The 17027-nt window shown below is 43.3% G+C and overlaps 1 pseudogene; it reads left to right on the top strand.

Annotated features, from left to right (window-relative positions):
• The first annotated feature begins 1265 nt into the window (after positions 1-1265).
• LOC119418776 lies at positions 1266-1384 on the top strand (annotated as a pseudogene).
• Positions 1385-17027: the final 15643 nt, after the last annotated feature.

Genomic DNA, 17027 nt, shown 5'->3' with positions numbered 1-17027 from the left:
CCATTATCTTTACTTGCTTCTTCCTTTTCATGTTGCAGGGGTCACTGGTGCCCATATCCAACAGTCACTGTGCGAGAGGCAGGAGACACCCTGGACAGGTCTCCAGTCCATCACAGGGACACAGGGACTCTCTCTCTCTCTCTCTCTCTCTCTCTCTCTCTCTCTCTCTCTCTCTCTCTCTCTCTCTCTCTCTCTCTCTCTCTCTCTCTCTCTCTCTCTCTCTCTCTCTCTCTCTCCATGTTCAACTGTCATTCTCTTACAATGCTGTGATTGCTAGTATCCCTCAGCCCCCTGTGAATAGTAAACAGCCATCAGTGTGCTAATGATCCATTGTTAGGCTGATGGTCCTCCTTGATCATGTGAGCAGCTGGTTTTGGCTGTCAGCAGCAAACTGGTTGATAAACTACAAAAAGGTGCTATTTATAAGACTGGGCTGAATACAGCACCTCAGACTGAAGAAGTCTTTCGGATGAAAGACGAAACGTTTCTACAATTTTTTTTTGTTTTGTTTTTTTGAATGTCCAGAAGACCAGATTTAACTTTTTTAAATAAGATGGATCATTTACATTTTTACCCATACTAGCTGTAGGATACAAACCAGCAGAAACAGACTCATACTTTGTGCATGGTGAACAGAGCAATATCTAAATCAAGGGTCTTTCTTATTAGCGGCCCCCTCCTCCTTCAGCCTGGGTGTGTTCCTTTCAGGGTGCATGATAGCTCCTTCATCCGTGCATTAACGTCTCTCCAAAGGAGCAGCAGCAGAGAGGAGTCTTCAATGGATTTTCTCTTCTGGCACTAGTTGAACCAAATTACACATAAAGCAATAAATCCTTAGCAATGCAATTTCCCCTCTAGACAAGATCTGCTGGGCTTTCCCCTTCTTGCCTTTTTGTTTCAGCAATACACACAAACAGTCTGACACTGTCTCTGCCTCTGTCACACAATGTACAGTATGTCCTGCTCTTTCATCCATTATTCCCTCATGGCCTTTTTCTTCTCTCATTTAGTTTGGACCTGACCATTTTCAGTTTCTCACTCTTTCATGTAAAGTGTTGGATTTTCTGCCTCGTCTCTCACTCTAATGCTCTTATTACTCCATTCTACCCCTGACCTTCATCTCTCTTCTCCACGTCTTTTCCTCCTCATTCCTCTCCTTCCATGGCTATGGCCCCTCCTTCTCCCACTCCACCGTCTTTTTTTCATAGCCATTTCATTTTCTTCTAACTCAACTTTGTTCTTTCTATTTTCTTTCTGTTCTTCCTGTTTATGGCCATACCGCCCTGAACACACCCAATCTCGTCTGATCTCAGAAGCTAAGCAGGGTCAGGCCTGGTTGGTACTTGGATGGGAGACTGCCTGGGAATACCAGGTGACGTAAGCCTTATGGGGCCGAGATGGTGTAGAGGTAGGGCAGCCAACTTGGGACCAGAAAGTGGTAGGGTCAACTCCCTGCCATGCCCACATGTCAATTCAATTCAGTTTATTTATATAGCACCAAATCACAACAAAGTTGTCTCAGGGCACTTTACAGGAACATTCACATACATTAAAAAGCCAATTACTAAAGTTCTCTATCTAAGGAGGCCAGCAGACAAGTTGAATCTTGGCTTTGTTGCATTCTCCCATCCTGAACAAGCACAGAGGCAACAGTGGAAAGGAAAAACTCCATTTTAAAAGGAAGAAACCTCCAGCAGAACCAGGCTCAGGACAAGCGGCCATCTGCTTTGACCGGCTGGTTTGAGAGTCAAGTCACATTTATTTATATAGCACATTTAAAACAGTAACTGTTATCCAAGTGCTTACCAAAAAAGACCACAGGATCAAATATTAATAACAAGATATTACAGCAACATGAATAAAAGCATAAAATCATGAAATATAATGTCATAACGCGGGGAACCCAGATTTGTATGAGACCAGAAAGGACAAAATACGATTATAAAAAGATAAGTGTTTATTATATACAGTGAATTATTTACAAGTGGTCCTCTCCAAGGAAGATCCTGGGGAAAAGAGTTGGTTCAGAGGAGGTCCACTGGCAGGATTGTACGTAAAGAATTAATGCTAGTTTTTCTCTGACAGATGGTAGCGTCAATGTTAAGCATGGGTGGACAGGTGAACTGGCGTATGGCTGAAAGGCGAGGCACAGAGAGCAGGAACCAGAGACAACGGGAATTCCAGGACAGGACTCGAGGAAGCAGGATGACTGCGGGCACAAAAATAGAAGGTAAGTAACACTTTGTCAATCACAATGAACTACAGGCCAAAAGCAATAATACCAAAAAGGGTACAATGCTCCAGCGTCGAGTCACACTGGACTGCAGCCTTAAATAGTAGAGGATCTTCTTAGGTGGATGGATGACAGCTGCTGGTGGTAATCAGCGGCCATCTTGGAGAAGGAGCTGCAGGCAGTGGAACTCTTACAGTACACCCCCCCCCCCCAAGAGTCGCCCCCAGGCGACCTGAGGCGTTTCTCGGGGTGAGCACTGAAAAACGCTGTGATGAGACTCGGGTCTAGGATAAAAGACAGAGGAATCCATGACCTTTCTTCAGGTCCATAACCCTCCCAATCCACAAGGTATTGAAAACCTCTTCCACGGCATCGTACGTCCAGAATGGTCCTGACGCTGAAGGCCGGATGATTGTCAATTAACCGAGTGGGTGGAGGGAGGTCGGCCGGAGGCCACAAGGGATTCACTGAAACAGGTTTAATCCGAGAGACGTGGAAGGTTGGATGGATCTTCATGGAGCTGGGGAGTTGGAGGCGTACAGCAGAGGGATTTATGACCTTCATGATGGGAAAAGGACCGATGAACCGGGGTGCCAACTTCCTGGTTGAATCCTTAAGGTGGATGTCCCTGGTAGAAAGCCACACCTCTTGATCCACCTGGTAAGAAGGAGCTGGAGTACGGTGACGATCAGCAAACCTTTTGTTTTGGGCTGCCGTCCGTGTGAGTGCCGTCTTAGCCTGATGCCAGACTCGTCGACAACGGCGAAAATGGTGCTGAACCGATGGGACGGAAACGTCAGACTCTTGGCTGGGGAACAAAGGAGGGATATAGCCAAGGGAGACCTCGAAAGGGGACATACCTGTGGCCGAAGACGTATGGGTGTTGTGAGCATACTCCACCCACACCAGGTGCTGGCTCCAGGCTGAGGGGTTTCTTTCGACGATGCAACGAAGAGTGGTCTCCAGTTCCTGATTGCAGCGCTCAGCCTGGCCATTAGATTGTGGATGGTACCCTGATGTGAGACTGGAGGATGCCCCTAAAGTCTTGCAGAAGGCTCGCCAGACCTGGGAAACAAATTGTGGACCACGATCCGAGACCACGTCAGAGGATATACCATGAATTCTGAAGATGTGCTGGATCAACAATTGGGCGGTCTCAAAAGCCGATGGCAGCTTAGGCAGGGGAACAAAATGATCTGCTTTTCACCTGTCGATGATGGTTAAGATGGCGGTGTTTCCTTCGCTGGGGGGTAGACCCGTGATGAAATCCACCGAGATGTGACACCAGGGACGGCTAGGAGTGGGTAGAGGTTGTAGCAGGCCGGCAGGAGGTTGATTACCGGTCTTATTGCGTGCATAGGTGGGGCAGGCTGCTATGAACCCTTTCACATCTTCGGCGAGGGTGGGCCACCAAAAATGTCTCTTTGTAAGAGAGAGCATGCAAGAAGTGCCAGGGTGACAGGAAAACTTGTGGGTGTGTATCCAATTCAGTACCTTGGCCCTCATGACAGAGGGGACGAAGAGGGTCCTGGTAGGTCCTGTACCAGGGTCAGGTTCATCCTTTTGAGCCTCTCGTACCTCCTTTTCAATGTCCCATGTGAGGACCCCCACAACACAAGCCGAGGGGATGATGCTCTCATCAATCTCCGGACTGTCTGGGGATGAAAACTGTCGGGAGAGGGCATCAGGTTTAACATTCTTAGAACCGGGTCTGAAGGTTAGAATGTAGTTGAAGCAGTTAAAAAACAAAGACCAGTGTGCTTGTCTCGGAGTCAGTCTCTTTGCGTCCCAGAGGTATGTAAGATTCTTATGGTCAGTCCAAATAAGAAAAGGGGTTATCGTGCCTTCCAGCCAGTGACGCCACTCTTCTAACGCCAATTTAACGGTCAGAAGTTCTCGATTTCCCACATCATAGTTCTTCTCTGCGGGAGACAAACGTTTAGAGAAGAACGCACAAGGATGGACCTTATTATCTTCAGGAGACCTTTGAGAAAGGACGGCTCCCACTCCTGAGTCCGAGGCATCAACCTCCAAGATAAACTGACGCTTGGGATCGGGGTGACACAAAACTGGTGGCGAGGAAAATAGTTCTTTCAATTTGTTGAAAGCGGCATTAGTCTCAGGTTCCACTTAAAAGTCCTGTTGGTTGAAGTAAGCTGAGTGAGAGGAGAAGCGATTCGGCTGTAGTCCCTGATAAAACGTCTATAGAAGTTGGCAAAACCTAGGAAACGCTGAAGCTGTTTCCTAGTCTCGGGCACTGGCCATTCTACCACAGCCTTAGTCTTTTCTGGGTCAGTTCTATAACAACCCCCTCCAATATGAAGCCCAAAAATGACACCGAGGAGGTGTGGAACTCACATTTCTCCCCTTTGACAAACAGTTGGTTCTCGTAAAGTCTCTGGAGTACGGTTCTAACCCTTCTTATGTGTTCATCCTTATCTCTCGAGTAGATAAGGATGTCATCCAAGTACACAAAGACGAAGTCACTGATGAAATCTCTGAGCATGTCGTTAACCAGAGCTTGAAAAACGGCAGGGGCGTTGGTCAAGCCAAACGGCATGACTAAATACTCAAAATGTCCAAGTGGAGTTCTAAAAGCAGTCTTCCACTCATCACCCTCTTTAATTCGAACTAAGTGGTATGCATTTCTGAGATCCAATTTGGCAAAAATAGTGGCAGAATGTAACTGTTCGTGAATGGAGTCGATGAGAGGGAGAGGGTGCTTATTTTTAACAGTAATATTATTGAGACCTCGGTAATCAATACATGGACGGATGGTTCCATCCTTCTTGGAAACAAAAAAAGAAACCTGCTCCCGCAGGAGAGGTAGAAGGGCGAATGATGCCAGAAGCGAGGGACTCCTCAATATATTTCCTCATGGACTCTCTTTCAGGTCCGGAGAGGTTGTACAACCGACTGAAAGGTAAAGGAGACCCAGGAAGCAGGTCGATTGCACAATCATAGGGGCGATGAGGAGGAAGTGAGAGAGCTCGTTGTTTACTGAACACTGGGGCGATGTTGTGATAAACAGGGGGAATTACAGAAATATCAGTCACCTCGTGAGGAGTACTTTCTGGGGTATGATTGGTGATGGCAGAGCGTAAACAATGTTTCAAACAGTCATCACTCCATCTTTCAATTCTTCCCAGCTTCCAATTGAAATGTGGATTATATTTTTGGAGCCATGGGTAACCCAAAATTAACTGAGTGTCAGGAGATTCGAATATGAAAAAATCTATTAACTCATGATGATTGCCAGAAGTTATAAGATGTAATTGAGTTGTTTTACAATGGGTCTGTGTCAAGGTCTTGCCTGTAACACCAGTAATGGGAATGGAAGGAATCTCTAGGGTGGGCAAGGACAGTTTCTTGACAAGATTAAAACTGATTAGATTTTGTTCTGCACCAGAATCAATAAGAGCGGACACAGGGAGGCGATCGTTATTTATTTGAATAATTGTAGGAAGCATTAATCTACGTGTGGGAGAGAATGCTGAAGTGCCCACCAATAACTCTCTCTTTACTGGCAGGCGTTCTCGTTTCCCTGAAAAGGACAGTTTAATAAGAAATGACCGGACCTGCCACAGTATATACAGTCTTGAGTCCATGTGTCTCTGTCTCTCTTCGGGAGTTAAATGAGTTTGTCCAATCTGCATTGGTTCAGACTCTGGCAGAATGGGTAACTTTTTGACAGGAGATGTAGGCGAGTGAAGTGGGCCGGAAACGAGCTGATCTTGGTTATTGTAGTTCGTAGGAGTGTGTTTAGCGGTGCGGCGCTCACCTGGTGACGTAAAACCGGAAGTGGAGTGATTATGGGTAGTGTAGTCCCACTCCCTCCTACGTTCCCGGAAGCGTTCGTCAATGGAGATTGCTAACTCTATTAGCTCATCAAACCCCTCCGGCTCGTCTCTTGTGGCGATTTGGTCTTTGATGGGGTCAGAAATATAATTCAGGAAGGTACCTTATAGCGCCGTATCGTTCCATCCTGTTTGGGCGGCGATGATGCGGAAGTCGAGAGCATACTCTGCCACTGGACACCAGTTCTGACGTAAACCAAGGAGTCGTTTTACGACGTTGGGCTTCTGCAGAGGATGGTCGAAAATACGGCAAAACTCTTAACAAGGTATCAAAAGATAAAAAATCCAAGTCATGAAATTGTAAAAAGGAATTTACCCACCGGAGTGCATCACTCTTCAGCTGGTTGGTAAAATAAGTGATTTTAGCAATGTCTGTGGAGTACAATTGGGGTGCTCCCTTTAAGGCGAACTTAATTTGCAGAAGAAAACCTCCACACATACTAGGGTCTCTGGATAAATATTCTGAGGGTTTTGTGATTACCTGTTGGGTAGTGGCAAGGTCTTTGGGTTCCGTTCTGGGAGAATTGGACTTGGGAGGAGTTGTAGGAGCTGAAGGAGAAGAAGAAGGTGAGAGTTGCTGATTTAGAGAAAAAAAACCATACCTCCCAATTCTGTCATGTTGGTCTGAACTTCTTGTTGTTGTTTTAAAACTTGTCAAAGCATCAGTTCGAGTTGGTCAATACGTTCCATCTGGGAAGAGGAGGTAGCTTGTTCAGTTCTGGTCTCGTTCTGGGCCTGTTTTGGCTGGAGCATTTCTGTCATAACGCGGGGAACCCAGATTTGTACGAGACCAGAAAGGACAAAATACAATTATAAAAAGATGTGTTTATTATATACAGTGAATTATTTACAAGTGGTCCTCTCCAAGGAAGATCCTGGGGAAAAGAGTTGGTTCAGAGGAGGTCCACTGGCAGGATTGTACGTACAGAATTAATGCTAGTTTTTCTCTTACAGATGGTAGCGTCGATGTGAAGCATGGGTGGACAGGTGAACTGGCGTATGGCTGGAAGGGGAGGCACAGAGAGCAGGAACCAGAGACAACGAGAATTCCAGGACAGGACAGGACTCAAGGAAGCAGGATGACTGTGTAGAATGAACATATGCTGATATATATTCATAAATTAAACGGATTCTTTCATTTTTCTGGACTGTATAATGTACGTGCATTGAATTTAATAAAATGTGGACGGAAACGTTAATTATCTTTGACTCACCAACGACAGTGGGTCATTTATTAACAGAATCAAGTTTAACACATCACACATTTACATTAATTGGCAAAAATTGAAAATAACAACAGCTTATTTAGCAAGTTTTACAAGGAGTAAACAATACGGCGATTGTTTTCTCACTTCCAGCAGTACAACAGACATTAACCACACGGCGGTGGTTGAAAAACTTTGCTTCAGACATTTCTAAAAATATCTGGAATGATTTCTTAGCAGATAGAAGAATTTTAAAGATGGGAAATGAAGTTTAAGTTGAGAGAGATGGGGAGGGAATTTGTCTGTTATAACCAGAAACAGCACGCTCCTTCTAGACCAGCTTGACCCAACGGTACACTTTGGTTGAGATCACTCTTTACCTTTGCAGTTGATAGTTTCAGCGTTGGTGTAGAGCTTTCCTTTCAACTCTTCCAGCGTCTCCGTAAGAACAGCTAAACCTCGGGAGTCGTGAGATCATCCAGAACAGACATTTCATAATTCCCCTGATCTTCTCTCGTTCAGCTTATTTTCTTCCTCCAGCATCCTGAATTCCAGCCTTCTGAACTCTGGAACTGCTGTGAACTAGGAAGTGCTGCACCTTTTAAAAAAGGTCACTTCCGGTTCATTTGAGGACTTTCTGATTGGTCGATGGACCAACAGAGGTGTGTTTTTGTGATGTAAGGTGTTGTTAAAAAGTCAAGGAAAAAGATTAAGATTGTTTAAGAACAGACAGAAGATATTATGAAGAACTCAGACTTCGTGGAGTCAATTCTCTAGTATCTTGCTGTAAAAGTTAAACATGACATTTCTTTTTCAGTAAACTTGCAGTTGACCGAAACTTGAACTTTGACCAACTTACACAACTTGCTCATTTCAAACAGACGATCAAGAAATTGAATCATTACTCTGTAACATATTCCAACTTGATTTCCACTTTGAATGAGGATTAAAAATCGTTATTACTGTTTCACAGTTGATTTAAAAATGAGTAGTTCACTTCAACATTTAAACATTGTTTGAACTAACACAATTTGATTATCAAACATTTGTAAAATAGTAATGATAATCGAAAGTAGTCTTCTTTCACTTGATTAATTCAAGAAAGAAAGTCTCAGGATGGGTCAACCTGTATTTCTGGATTCAAATCAATGAAATGACAGTTTCTGTCCCATAAGGTCCTTAAGGTCAGGATTTGACCTCAGGCCTAGTTCACTACAACTGCGGGCACAAAAGTAGAAGGTAAGTAACACTTTGTCAATCACAATGAACTACAGGCCAAAAGCAATAATACCAAAAAGGGTACAATGCTCCAGCGTCGAGTCACACTGGACTGCAGCCTTAAATAGTAGAGGATCCTCTTAGGTGGATGGATGACAGCTGGTGGTAATCAGCGGCCATCTTGGAGAAGGAGCTGCAGGCAGTGGAACTCTTACATATAATGAGAAACAATGAAATACTAAATCAAATCACCCTGCGTTATATGTCAGGGAGTAAAAGCAAAATGGATGAACACAATCATCAACAATGAAATACCAAATGAGATCACACTGTGTTAAATGTCAATGAGTACAAATGTGTTTTGAGGAGAGATTTAAAAGTAGAGACTGAGGTTGCCTGTCGAATGTTGATGGGTAGATTGTTCCAGAGTTTGGGGCCATGACTGAAAACACCTGGTCTCCTCTGAGCTTCAGCCTGGTTTTAGGTATGGCCAAAAGCAGCTGGTCTGATAATCTCAAGGCCCAAGAAGGAGTATAAGGATGAAGGAGGTCGGAGAGGTATGAGGGTGCAAGGCCATTAACACACTTAAATGTCAGTAGAATAATCTTAAAATCAACTGACATGCACAGGAAGCCAGTGAAGGGAGGACAGAACTGGAGTAATGTGCTCAAACCTGTGAGTTCCTGTTAGTAGCCGAGCTGCAGCATTTTGGACAAGCTGGAGACGTGCGAGAGAGACCTGACTGACCCCAGCATAAAGTGAGTTACAGTTGTCCAGCCGGGTTGTAATAAATGCATGGATTAATTTTTCAAGGTTGGATTTGGACAGCATGGACTTGAGCTTAGCTTTCTGCCTTAGCTGAAAGAAGCTTTTTTGAAGAACAGAATTTATCTGCTTTTTAAACTTAAAGTCTGAGTCTAAAACTATCCCGAGATTGGTAACAGTCTGTTTTAGATATGGTTGAAGGGAGTCCAGGTTTGCAGGATCAGTGACAGTGGCAGAGCTAGGGTTAAACACAATGACCTCAGTCTTCTGATCATTAAAACTCAAAATGTTTGCAGCCATCCAAGTGTTGATGTCATCAAGACATTTTAACAAAGGGCGAATGGAGGAGGAACTGTTAGGTGTAAACGGCAGATAAATCTGAGAGTCATCAGCATAACAATGAAAGGAAAGACCATGTTTCCTCAGGATAGACCCTAAGGGGAGGAGATACAATGAAAACAGAAAGGGTCCAAGAATGGAGCCTTGCGGGACCCCTCAGGAAAGAGGCACTGAAGTAGACAGAGTGTTAGGTATTTTCTCTCGTACCCAACAGAAAAAAGAGAACACCACACAGGACAGAGTAAGGTTTTTGGCCAACGCTCCTTGCAGGGAGGGAAATCCACCTCTGGTCTGGAACCAGAGGTGAACTCCAAAGCCTTGCCATTAGAACCGGCTTTTTATTTGGTAAGAGTGACACTTAAGTGTTTGGCTTGGAAACACTCTTTGATCAGAACAAAACATCTTGTACAGGTTCAGTTGATTAAATGCTTATTGTAATGAGTTTCTGACACCATCTGTATCAGTTGAAATCATCTGTATCAGTTTAAGGGTGAGGAGAAAAACAATGACACTGCTGGAATACTAGTTGATACGTTTTGACATGTTTGGTTTTTAACAAACAGTTCTAAGTAAAAACAGCTTATGTAAATACAGGGAATTACTATCAGCTCGGATGTGGACTGATAGTATCAGAAACTTTTTGCTTTGTATGCACAGAAGTACAGGAGTCATAAAGCAGCTTAAAATGATAACATGAAAAACTCTTACAAAAGTGTTAGCAAAATTAACACAGAAACTCCTGTCACTCAGGTATGAATGGAACCATTCTAACGCTGCATCAGTAATCCCAACCCAGTGTTCTAGCTGGGATAAAAGGATACTGTGGTCCACAGTATCAAATGCAGCGGTAAGGTCAAGGAGTACCAGGACTACAGACTGACCAGAGCCATTTGCCAGAAGAATGTCATTGCAGACCCTAACTAAGGCTGTTTTGGTGCTGTGTAGTTTCTTAAAGCCAGACTGAAAGATCTCAAGAATAGAATTTCCACTCAAGAACTCAACTGAGTGAAAACTATTTTCTCCAGGATCTTAGAAAGAAAGGGATGTTTGGAGATGAGTCTGAAGTTTGAGCAGGTTGAAGGGTCAAGTCTGTTTTTTTTTTATTAAAGGAGTTACCACTGCATGTTTAAAAGCATCAGGAACTACACCTGTAGCCAAACTGCTGTTTATAATATCAAGAACAGAGGGTCCAATGGAGGGTAGGACTTGTTTAAAAAACGATGCAGGGATGGGGTCAGCAGGGGAACCTGAGGGTTTCATATGACCAATGACGTAATTTAGAAATGAGAGGGAAATGGGTTCAAACTGGTTAAAGACTGATGTGGAGGGGACAAAGACAGAGGGGTCAGCTGTGGTGTGAGGAATCAGTGACCTGATCGACTCAACCTTTTTAACAAAGAAACTGGCAAAGTCATCACACATAACTGCAAAGGCCTCCCAGTTGGCAGACTGAGGAACTGTTAAAGTGGAGTTAATGGTGTTGAAAAGAATGCAGGGATTGTGGCTGTTTGAGGCGATGATTTGGGAGAAATGTTTGTCTTTTTCTGATTTAACAGTGGCTTGGTACTCTTTGTAACATGTTTTTAGCATGATAAAAGAAACGTGAGGTTTGTCCTTCTTCCATTTACGTTCGGCTTTCCTGCACTGACGTTTGGCTGCACGAGTGATCTCATTCATCCAAGGGTGTGGAGTGCGCTTTGGATGCCTAATTTTTAATGGTGCAACTAGGTCAAGCACTTTAGCACAGGTCTCTTAATGTACATTGACTAGCTCATGGGTGTTCATGGAAGAGGATTCAGAGACTGAGAGAGAGTTTTTAGTAAAAGCAGATGAAAAGAGCGCAGCAGTGGAAGGGTTAAATATTCGACAAGGCCTGGCTGGAGGGGGAGGGGGTTTGGACTCATTGACAAAAGAAGTGTTGAAAGAAATGGGTTTGTAGTCGGAGAAAGCTGCATCCCCAATTTCTAACTCAAAACCAAAGGTTAATAGTAAATCCAGTGTGTGGCCATGCTGGTGAGTTGGTCCTGCAACATTCTGTACAAAGTTCAGAGACTGGATCAGATCTAGAAAGTCCTGAGTCAGTGGCTTTTCAGGGCAACAGACATGTATGTTGAAATCTCCCAGAATCAAAACCCGATCATATCTGAGTAAGTTCAAAGTTAAAAAGTCAGAGTTCAGCCATGAAGTCCTTATTATATTTGGGTGGCCTGTATAACACAGCAGAAAAAACAGGATTTGAACGGCCCACCTCAAAACACAGCAGTTCAAAGCTCAAAAAATTAGCTGGTATCTGTACCAGTTTGCAGTTCCAACGTTTTTTGAAAATAGTTAATAATCCACCACCTTTGCCTGATGTTCTCGGAGCATTAAAATAAGAACAGTCCGGTGGTAAAATTTCCGACAGGGCCATGAACTCACCACAAGAGAGCCATGTCTCAGTCACGCAGAAGAAGTCCAGACCTGTGGAGGAGAAAAAGTCCTTCAAGATGAACGTTTTATTAGCCAGTGACCTGGCGTTTATCAGTGCAATCCTTGTAGGAATCACAGCAGGAGAAGTTGTCCATGAAGTTAAGACCAGCGGTCTCAGATTTGTGGAGTTCGACCCGCGACTCCAACGACCGGAAGCCCAGCCGCGGTGAACAGGTCTGCTGTGGAATCGCGACCCGACCCGTGGGACTGGGAGGGACTCAGGTGGATCTGCGCAGCACCAGGACAGGTGATTTAAGATGTGTTCCTCGGTTGAAGAGGAAGCTGCAGCAGCCCGGCAGGCTTTGATCCTCACAAGACGGCCGGCCCGTTTTCCACGGCGCCTGGAGCGATGTCCTTGAGCGGGTAGGATACCACGACGGAGGTAAACAGGAACGTCTTCAAGCAGAGGTGGGGGTCCAAGAGGGGGTCCAGAGTTACGATCATTATGATCAAACAAAGCGAGACTGGTGGCAGATAGTCAGAGATTTAGGAATTGATGACGTTCATAAACCAGCAGTGAGTCGATGTTGTTGGTGAAAAATGACAAAAACAGAAAAAACACAATCACTGCAGACAGAGGTGGAGGGCAGGCCATGCACAGCGGCACCATCTTCCCAGAAGTGTCATCTTCCCATCTTCCCGGAGAGGACAGAAAGGAGAGACAAACAAACACAGAATGGTAGGTCCAGATATAGGTCCAGCTGTACCTGAAAGACAAAAAAAAACCACACGCATGTTTAGGATAGAAAAAAAATTAAAAATACAAAACGGGTTGAGCAGAGTAAGTAAAGACAGTAGCAGAGTGAAAAGTGTGGCCAGTTTGTCCTCCAGCAGTCTAAGCCTATAGCAGAATCACTAAGGGACAGCTCAGGAAACCCAAGTCAACCCTAACTATAGGATTTATCAAAAAGGAAAGTTTTAAGCCTAGTTTTAAAACTGGATAATGTGTCAGCCTCATGGACAGAGATTGGAAGTTGGTTCCACAAGAGAGGAGCCTGATAACTGAAAGCTCTGCCTCCCATTTTGTTTTTGTCAATTCTAGGAACCACAAGTAAACCTGCAGTCTGAGAGCAAAGCGCTCTGTTAGGAAAATATAGAACAATAAGATCTGTAATATAAGATGGAGCAAGGTTGTTGAGAGCTTTGTAGGTTAGAAGTAGGATTTTGAATTCAATTCTGGATTTGACAGGGAGCCAATGGAGTGAAACTAAAACTGGAGAAATATGATCTCTCCTACTAACTCCGGTTAAGACTCTGGCTGCAGCATTTTGGATCAACTGAAGATGTTTTAAAGAAGTATTTGGACACCCAGATAATAAACCATTGCAATAGTCCAGTCTAGACGTGACAAATGCATGGACCAGTTTTTCTGCATCATTTTTAGATAAGATGTTTCTAATGTTAGTGATATTACGCAGGTGGAAGAAGGTGGTTCTAGTAATGTTTTTAATGTGGGGGATAAAAGACATGTCCTGATCAAAAATAACAACAAGATTTTTAACATTAGAGCTGGAGGACAGATTAATGACATCTAAGGAGGGCAACAAAACGAAAGATTAATTCCTACAGTGCTCAGGTGCAAAAACCAAAAAAAAAAAAGAAAAAGAAAATTAAGGGTCATCCAGGTTTTTATGTCTTTAAGGCATGCTTGTAGTCTAAGCAGCTGATTGGATTCATTGGGTTTAATGGACAAATATAATTGTGTGTCATCAGCTTAACAATGAAAATTTATCCCATGCTGTTTAATAACTTTACCAAATGGAAGCATATATAAAGTAAAGCGTATTTGTCCAAGCACTGAGCCCTGAGGAACTCCATGACTAACTTTGGTGTATGAAGATTTATTATTTACATTTACAAACTGGAATCTATCAGATAAATATAATTTAAAACATTTTAGAGCCGTTCCTGTAATCCCAATATCATATTCAAGCCTCTGTAGTAAAATATTGTGATCAACTGTATCAAATGCAGCACTGAGGTCTAACAGGACCAGTATAGACACAAGTCCATTGTCTGAGGCCATGAGAATATCAATAGTGACTTTTACTAGTGCCGTTTCTGTGCTATGATAAGCTCTAAACCCTGACTAAAACTCTTCAAACAGATTATTTCTTTGTAGATGTTCACGCAACTGACCTGCAACTGTTTTCTCTAGAATTTTTGAGATGAAAGTTAGATTAGATATCGGTCTATAGTTGGCCAGAATTTCTGAATCAAGAGCAGACTTCTTAAGTAAAGGTTTAATTACAGCAACCTTAAAGCGCTGTGGTGCATAACCATCCATTAAAGACAAATTAAGTAGATCCAAAATGTGGACATTAATTAGGGGAAATACCTCTTTAAACAGTCTGGTTGGGATGGGATCTAGCAGACATGTGGATGGTTTGGATGAGGTTATTATTTTTGACAATTCAGAGAGCTCACCAGGACAAAAACTATCCAAACATAAATCAGGCTCTAGTGAAATTTTTAAAGTTGCCTCATTTGACAGGGGACCAGAGATAGTAGAAGGAAGGATGGTTTGAATTTTCTCTCTAATTGAAATAATTTTATTCATAAAGAATCTCATGAAGTCATCACTACTTATAGTTGTAGTGATACATGGTTCAACAGAAATGGGACTTTTAATTAGTCTAGCAATAGTACTAAACAGAAACCTAGGGTTATTTTTATTCTCCTCTATTAAAGATGAGTAATATACAGTTCTAGCGTTACGGAGAGCTTTTTTATATGTTAGCAGACTATCTTTCCAAGTTACATAATATTCTTCAACATTAGTAGAGCGCCATTTTCTCTCCCGGTTTCTAGATGCCTGCTTTAAAGTATGTAACTCAGAATTGAACCAAGGAGCCAGTTTCCTCTGATTGATTACTTTCTTTTTCAGTGGAGCAATTTTATCAAGTGAAGTTTGCATTGAAGTTGTAAGATGATCAACTAGATGATCTAAGTCTCTGTTCTCTGATGCATTACTCTGTAAGACAGAGGAAAACATTGATGGAAGAGATGGTTTAAATTTGGTTACAGCATTTTCTGATAAGCACCTGCTGAGATGAAATGTACTCTCAGTGACTGTGTAGTCATTTAATGTAAACTCAAAGGTTATTAAAAAATTGTTGGACAGAATAGGATTTTGAGGAACTATTACCAAGTCCTTAATCTCTATACCATAGGTCAGAACTAAATCAAGAGTGTGATGATAAGAATGAGTAGATGTGTGGACGTTTTGGGTAAAACCAAACGAGTCTATTAAATTATTAAAGGCTATGCTTAAAGTATCACTCTCAACATCCACATGAATATTGAAATCACCCATTATGATGATTTTATCAGTATTTAAAAGTAAGTCAGTTAAGAATGCTGAGAATTCAAACAAAAACTGAGAGTAAGCGCCTGGTGGACGATATATAACAACTAGTAAAAGTGGCTTTTCTGACTTACATTTTGGATGAGAAAGACTGAGGGACAGCGATTCAAAAGAATCATAACTAATAACTGTTTGGCATTAATCAATAATCCTGACTGAAAAATAGAAGCTACTCCTCCACCTCAGCCAGTTGTTCTAGGAACATGAAAATTTAAATAAGCAGGAGTGGATTCATTTTTACTAACAAATTCCTCCTGTTGTAGCCAAGTTTCTGTCAGACAGAATGAATCAATATGATGATCAGTTATCAGTTCATTAACTAACAGGGACTTAGAGGAAAGAGATCTGATGTTCAATAATCCACATTTAATGATTTTATGATTTTGCTCTGGTAAAGTAACTGTGTTAATTTTAATCAGATTTTTATGGTTTATAGTTTTTAGAGCTGATTTTTGGTTTATTTAATTTGAGCCGTGGGCGAGTTGACACTGTTTCAATGTGGGTGTGGGTGGGTAACAGAGGAGAAGCAGCAGAGAGGTGTGGAGGACTACAACTCTGCTTCCTGGACTGGACCCTGGGTTGTCAATAATTTGGGGGATAAACAAAATCAGCCATATTTCTAGAAAGAAGAGCGGCTCCGTCCAAAGTGGGATGGATGCCATCTCTCCGCATCAGACCAGGTTTTCCCCAGAAAGAACTCCAGCTATCTATGTAGCCCACATCGTTGTCAGAACACCACCTGGACACCCAGTGGTTAAATGACGACATACGGCCAAACATGTCATCACTGGTCAGGTTGGGGAGGGGGTCAGAGAAAACTACTGAGTCTGACTGTCAGGATTTGTGTCAGGAGCAAACCCAGAGTGCAGAACAGGGACTCAACTCGGCAGAACTACAAAAATAGGATTTGAATGATAAATAAAAGTACAAAATAACAAGCTGACGGGGCAGCAAAACTTACATGAACATAGGAAGGAGGCACGAGGAACTCAGGAGACACGAGAGACACGGGAAACTCGAGAAACCAGGAAGACTCAGGGAAAGACTCAGGAGACCCAACGAAGAGTACACAACGAAGACGACCCGACGAAGAACAAGACAGAACGGACGGCTTAAATACAGGGACAAGACGAGACGTGATAACAAACAGCTGGGACAAGACACAGGTGGCACTAATAGAACTAATGAGGGAGCACAAGGGAAACAGACACAAACCGGGCCACAGAAAAGTACCATCCTTACAGTACTCCCCCCCCCCCCCCCAAGGACGCCTCCAGGCGTCCCCAAAAAAAACCCCTCCCGAAGGACTAGGGCGGGTGGAGGGCGGCACTGCAAGGGTGGAGGGCCCGAGGAAAACACGAGGACCAGAGAATAGACACGAGGGACCAGAGAGAAGGACACGAGGGACCAGAGGAAGGGACACGAGGGACCAGAAGAAGGGACACGAGGGACCAGAGAAAAGGACACGAGGGACCAGAGGAAGGGACACGAGGGACCAGAGAAAAGGACACGAGGGCACAGAGAAAAGGACACGAGGGCACAGAGAAAGGGACACGAGGGCACAGAGAAAGGGA

This window comes from Nematolebias whitei, chromosome 12, assembly GCF_014905685.2.
Source record: "Nematolebias whitei isolate Nwh7 chromosome 12, NemWhi1, whole genome shotgun sequence".
Lineage (NCBI taxonomy): Eukaryota > Metazoa > Chordata > Actinopteri > Cyprinodontiformes > Rivulidae > Nematolebias > Nematolebias whitei.
The sequence above is the reverse complement of the archived record's forward strand: the minus strand, read 5'-3'. Positions and strand labels throughout refer to the sequence as shown.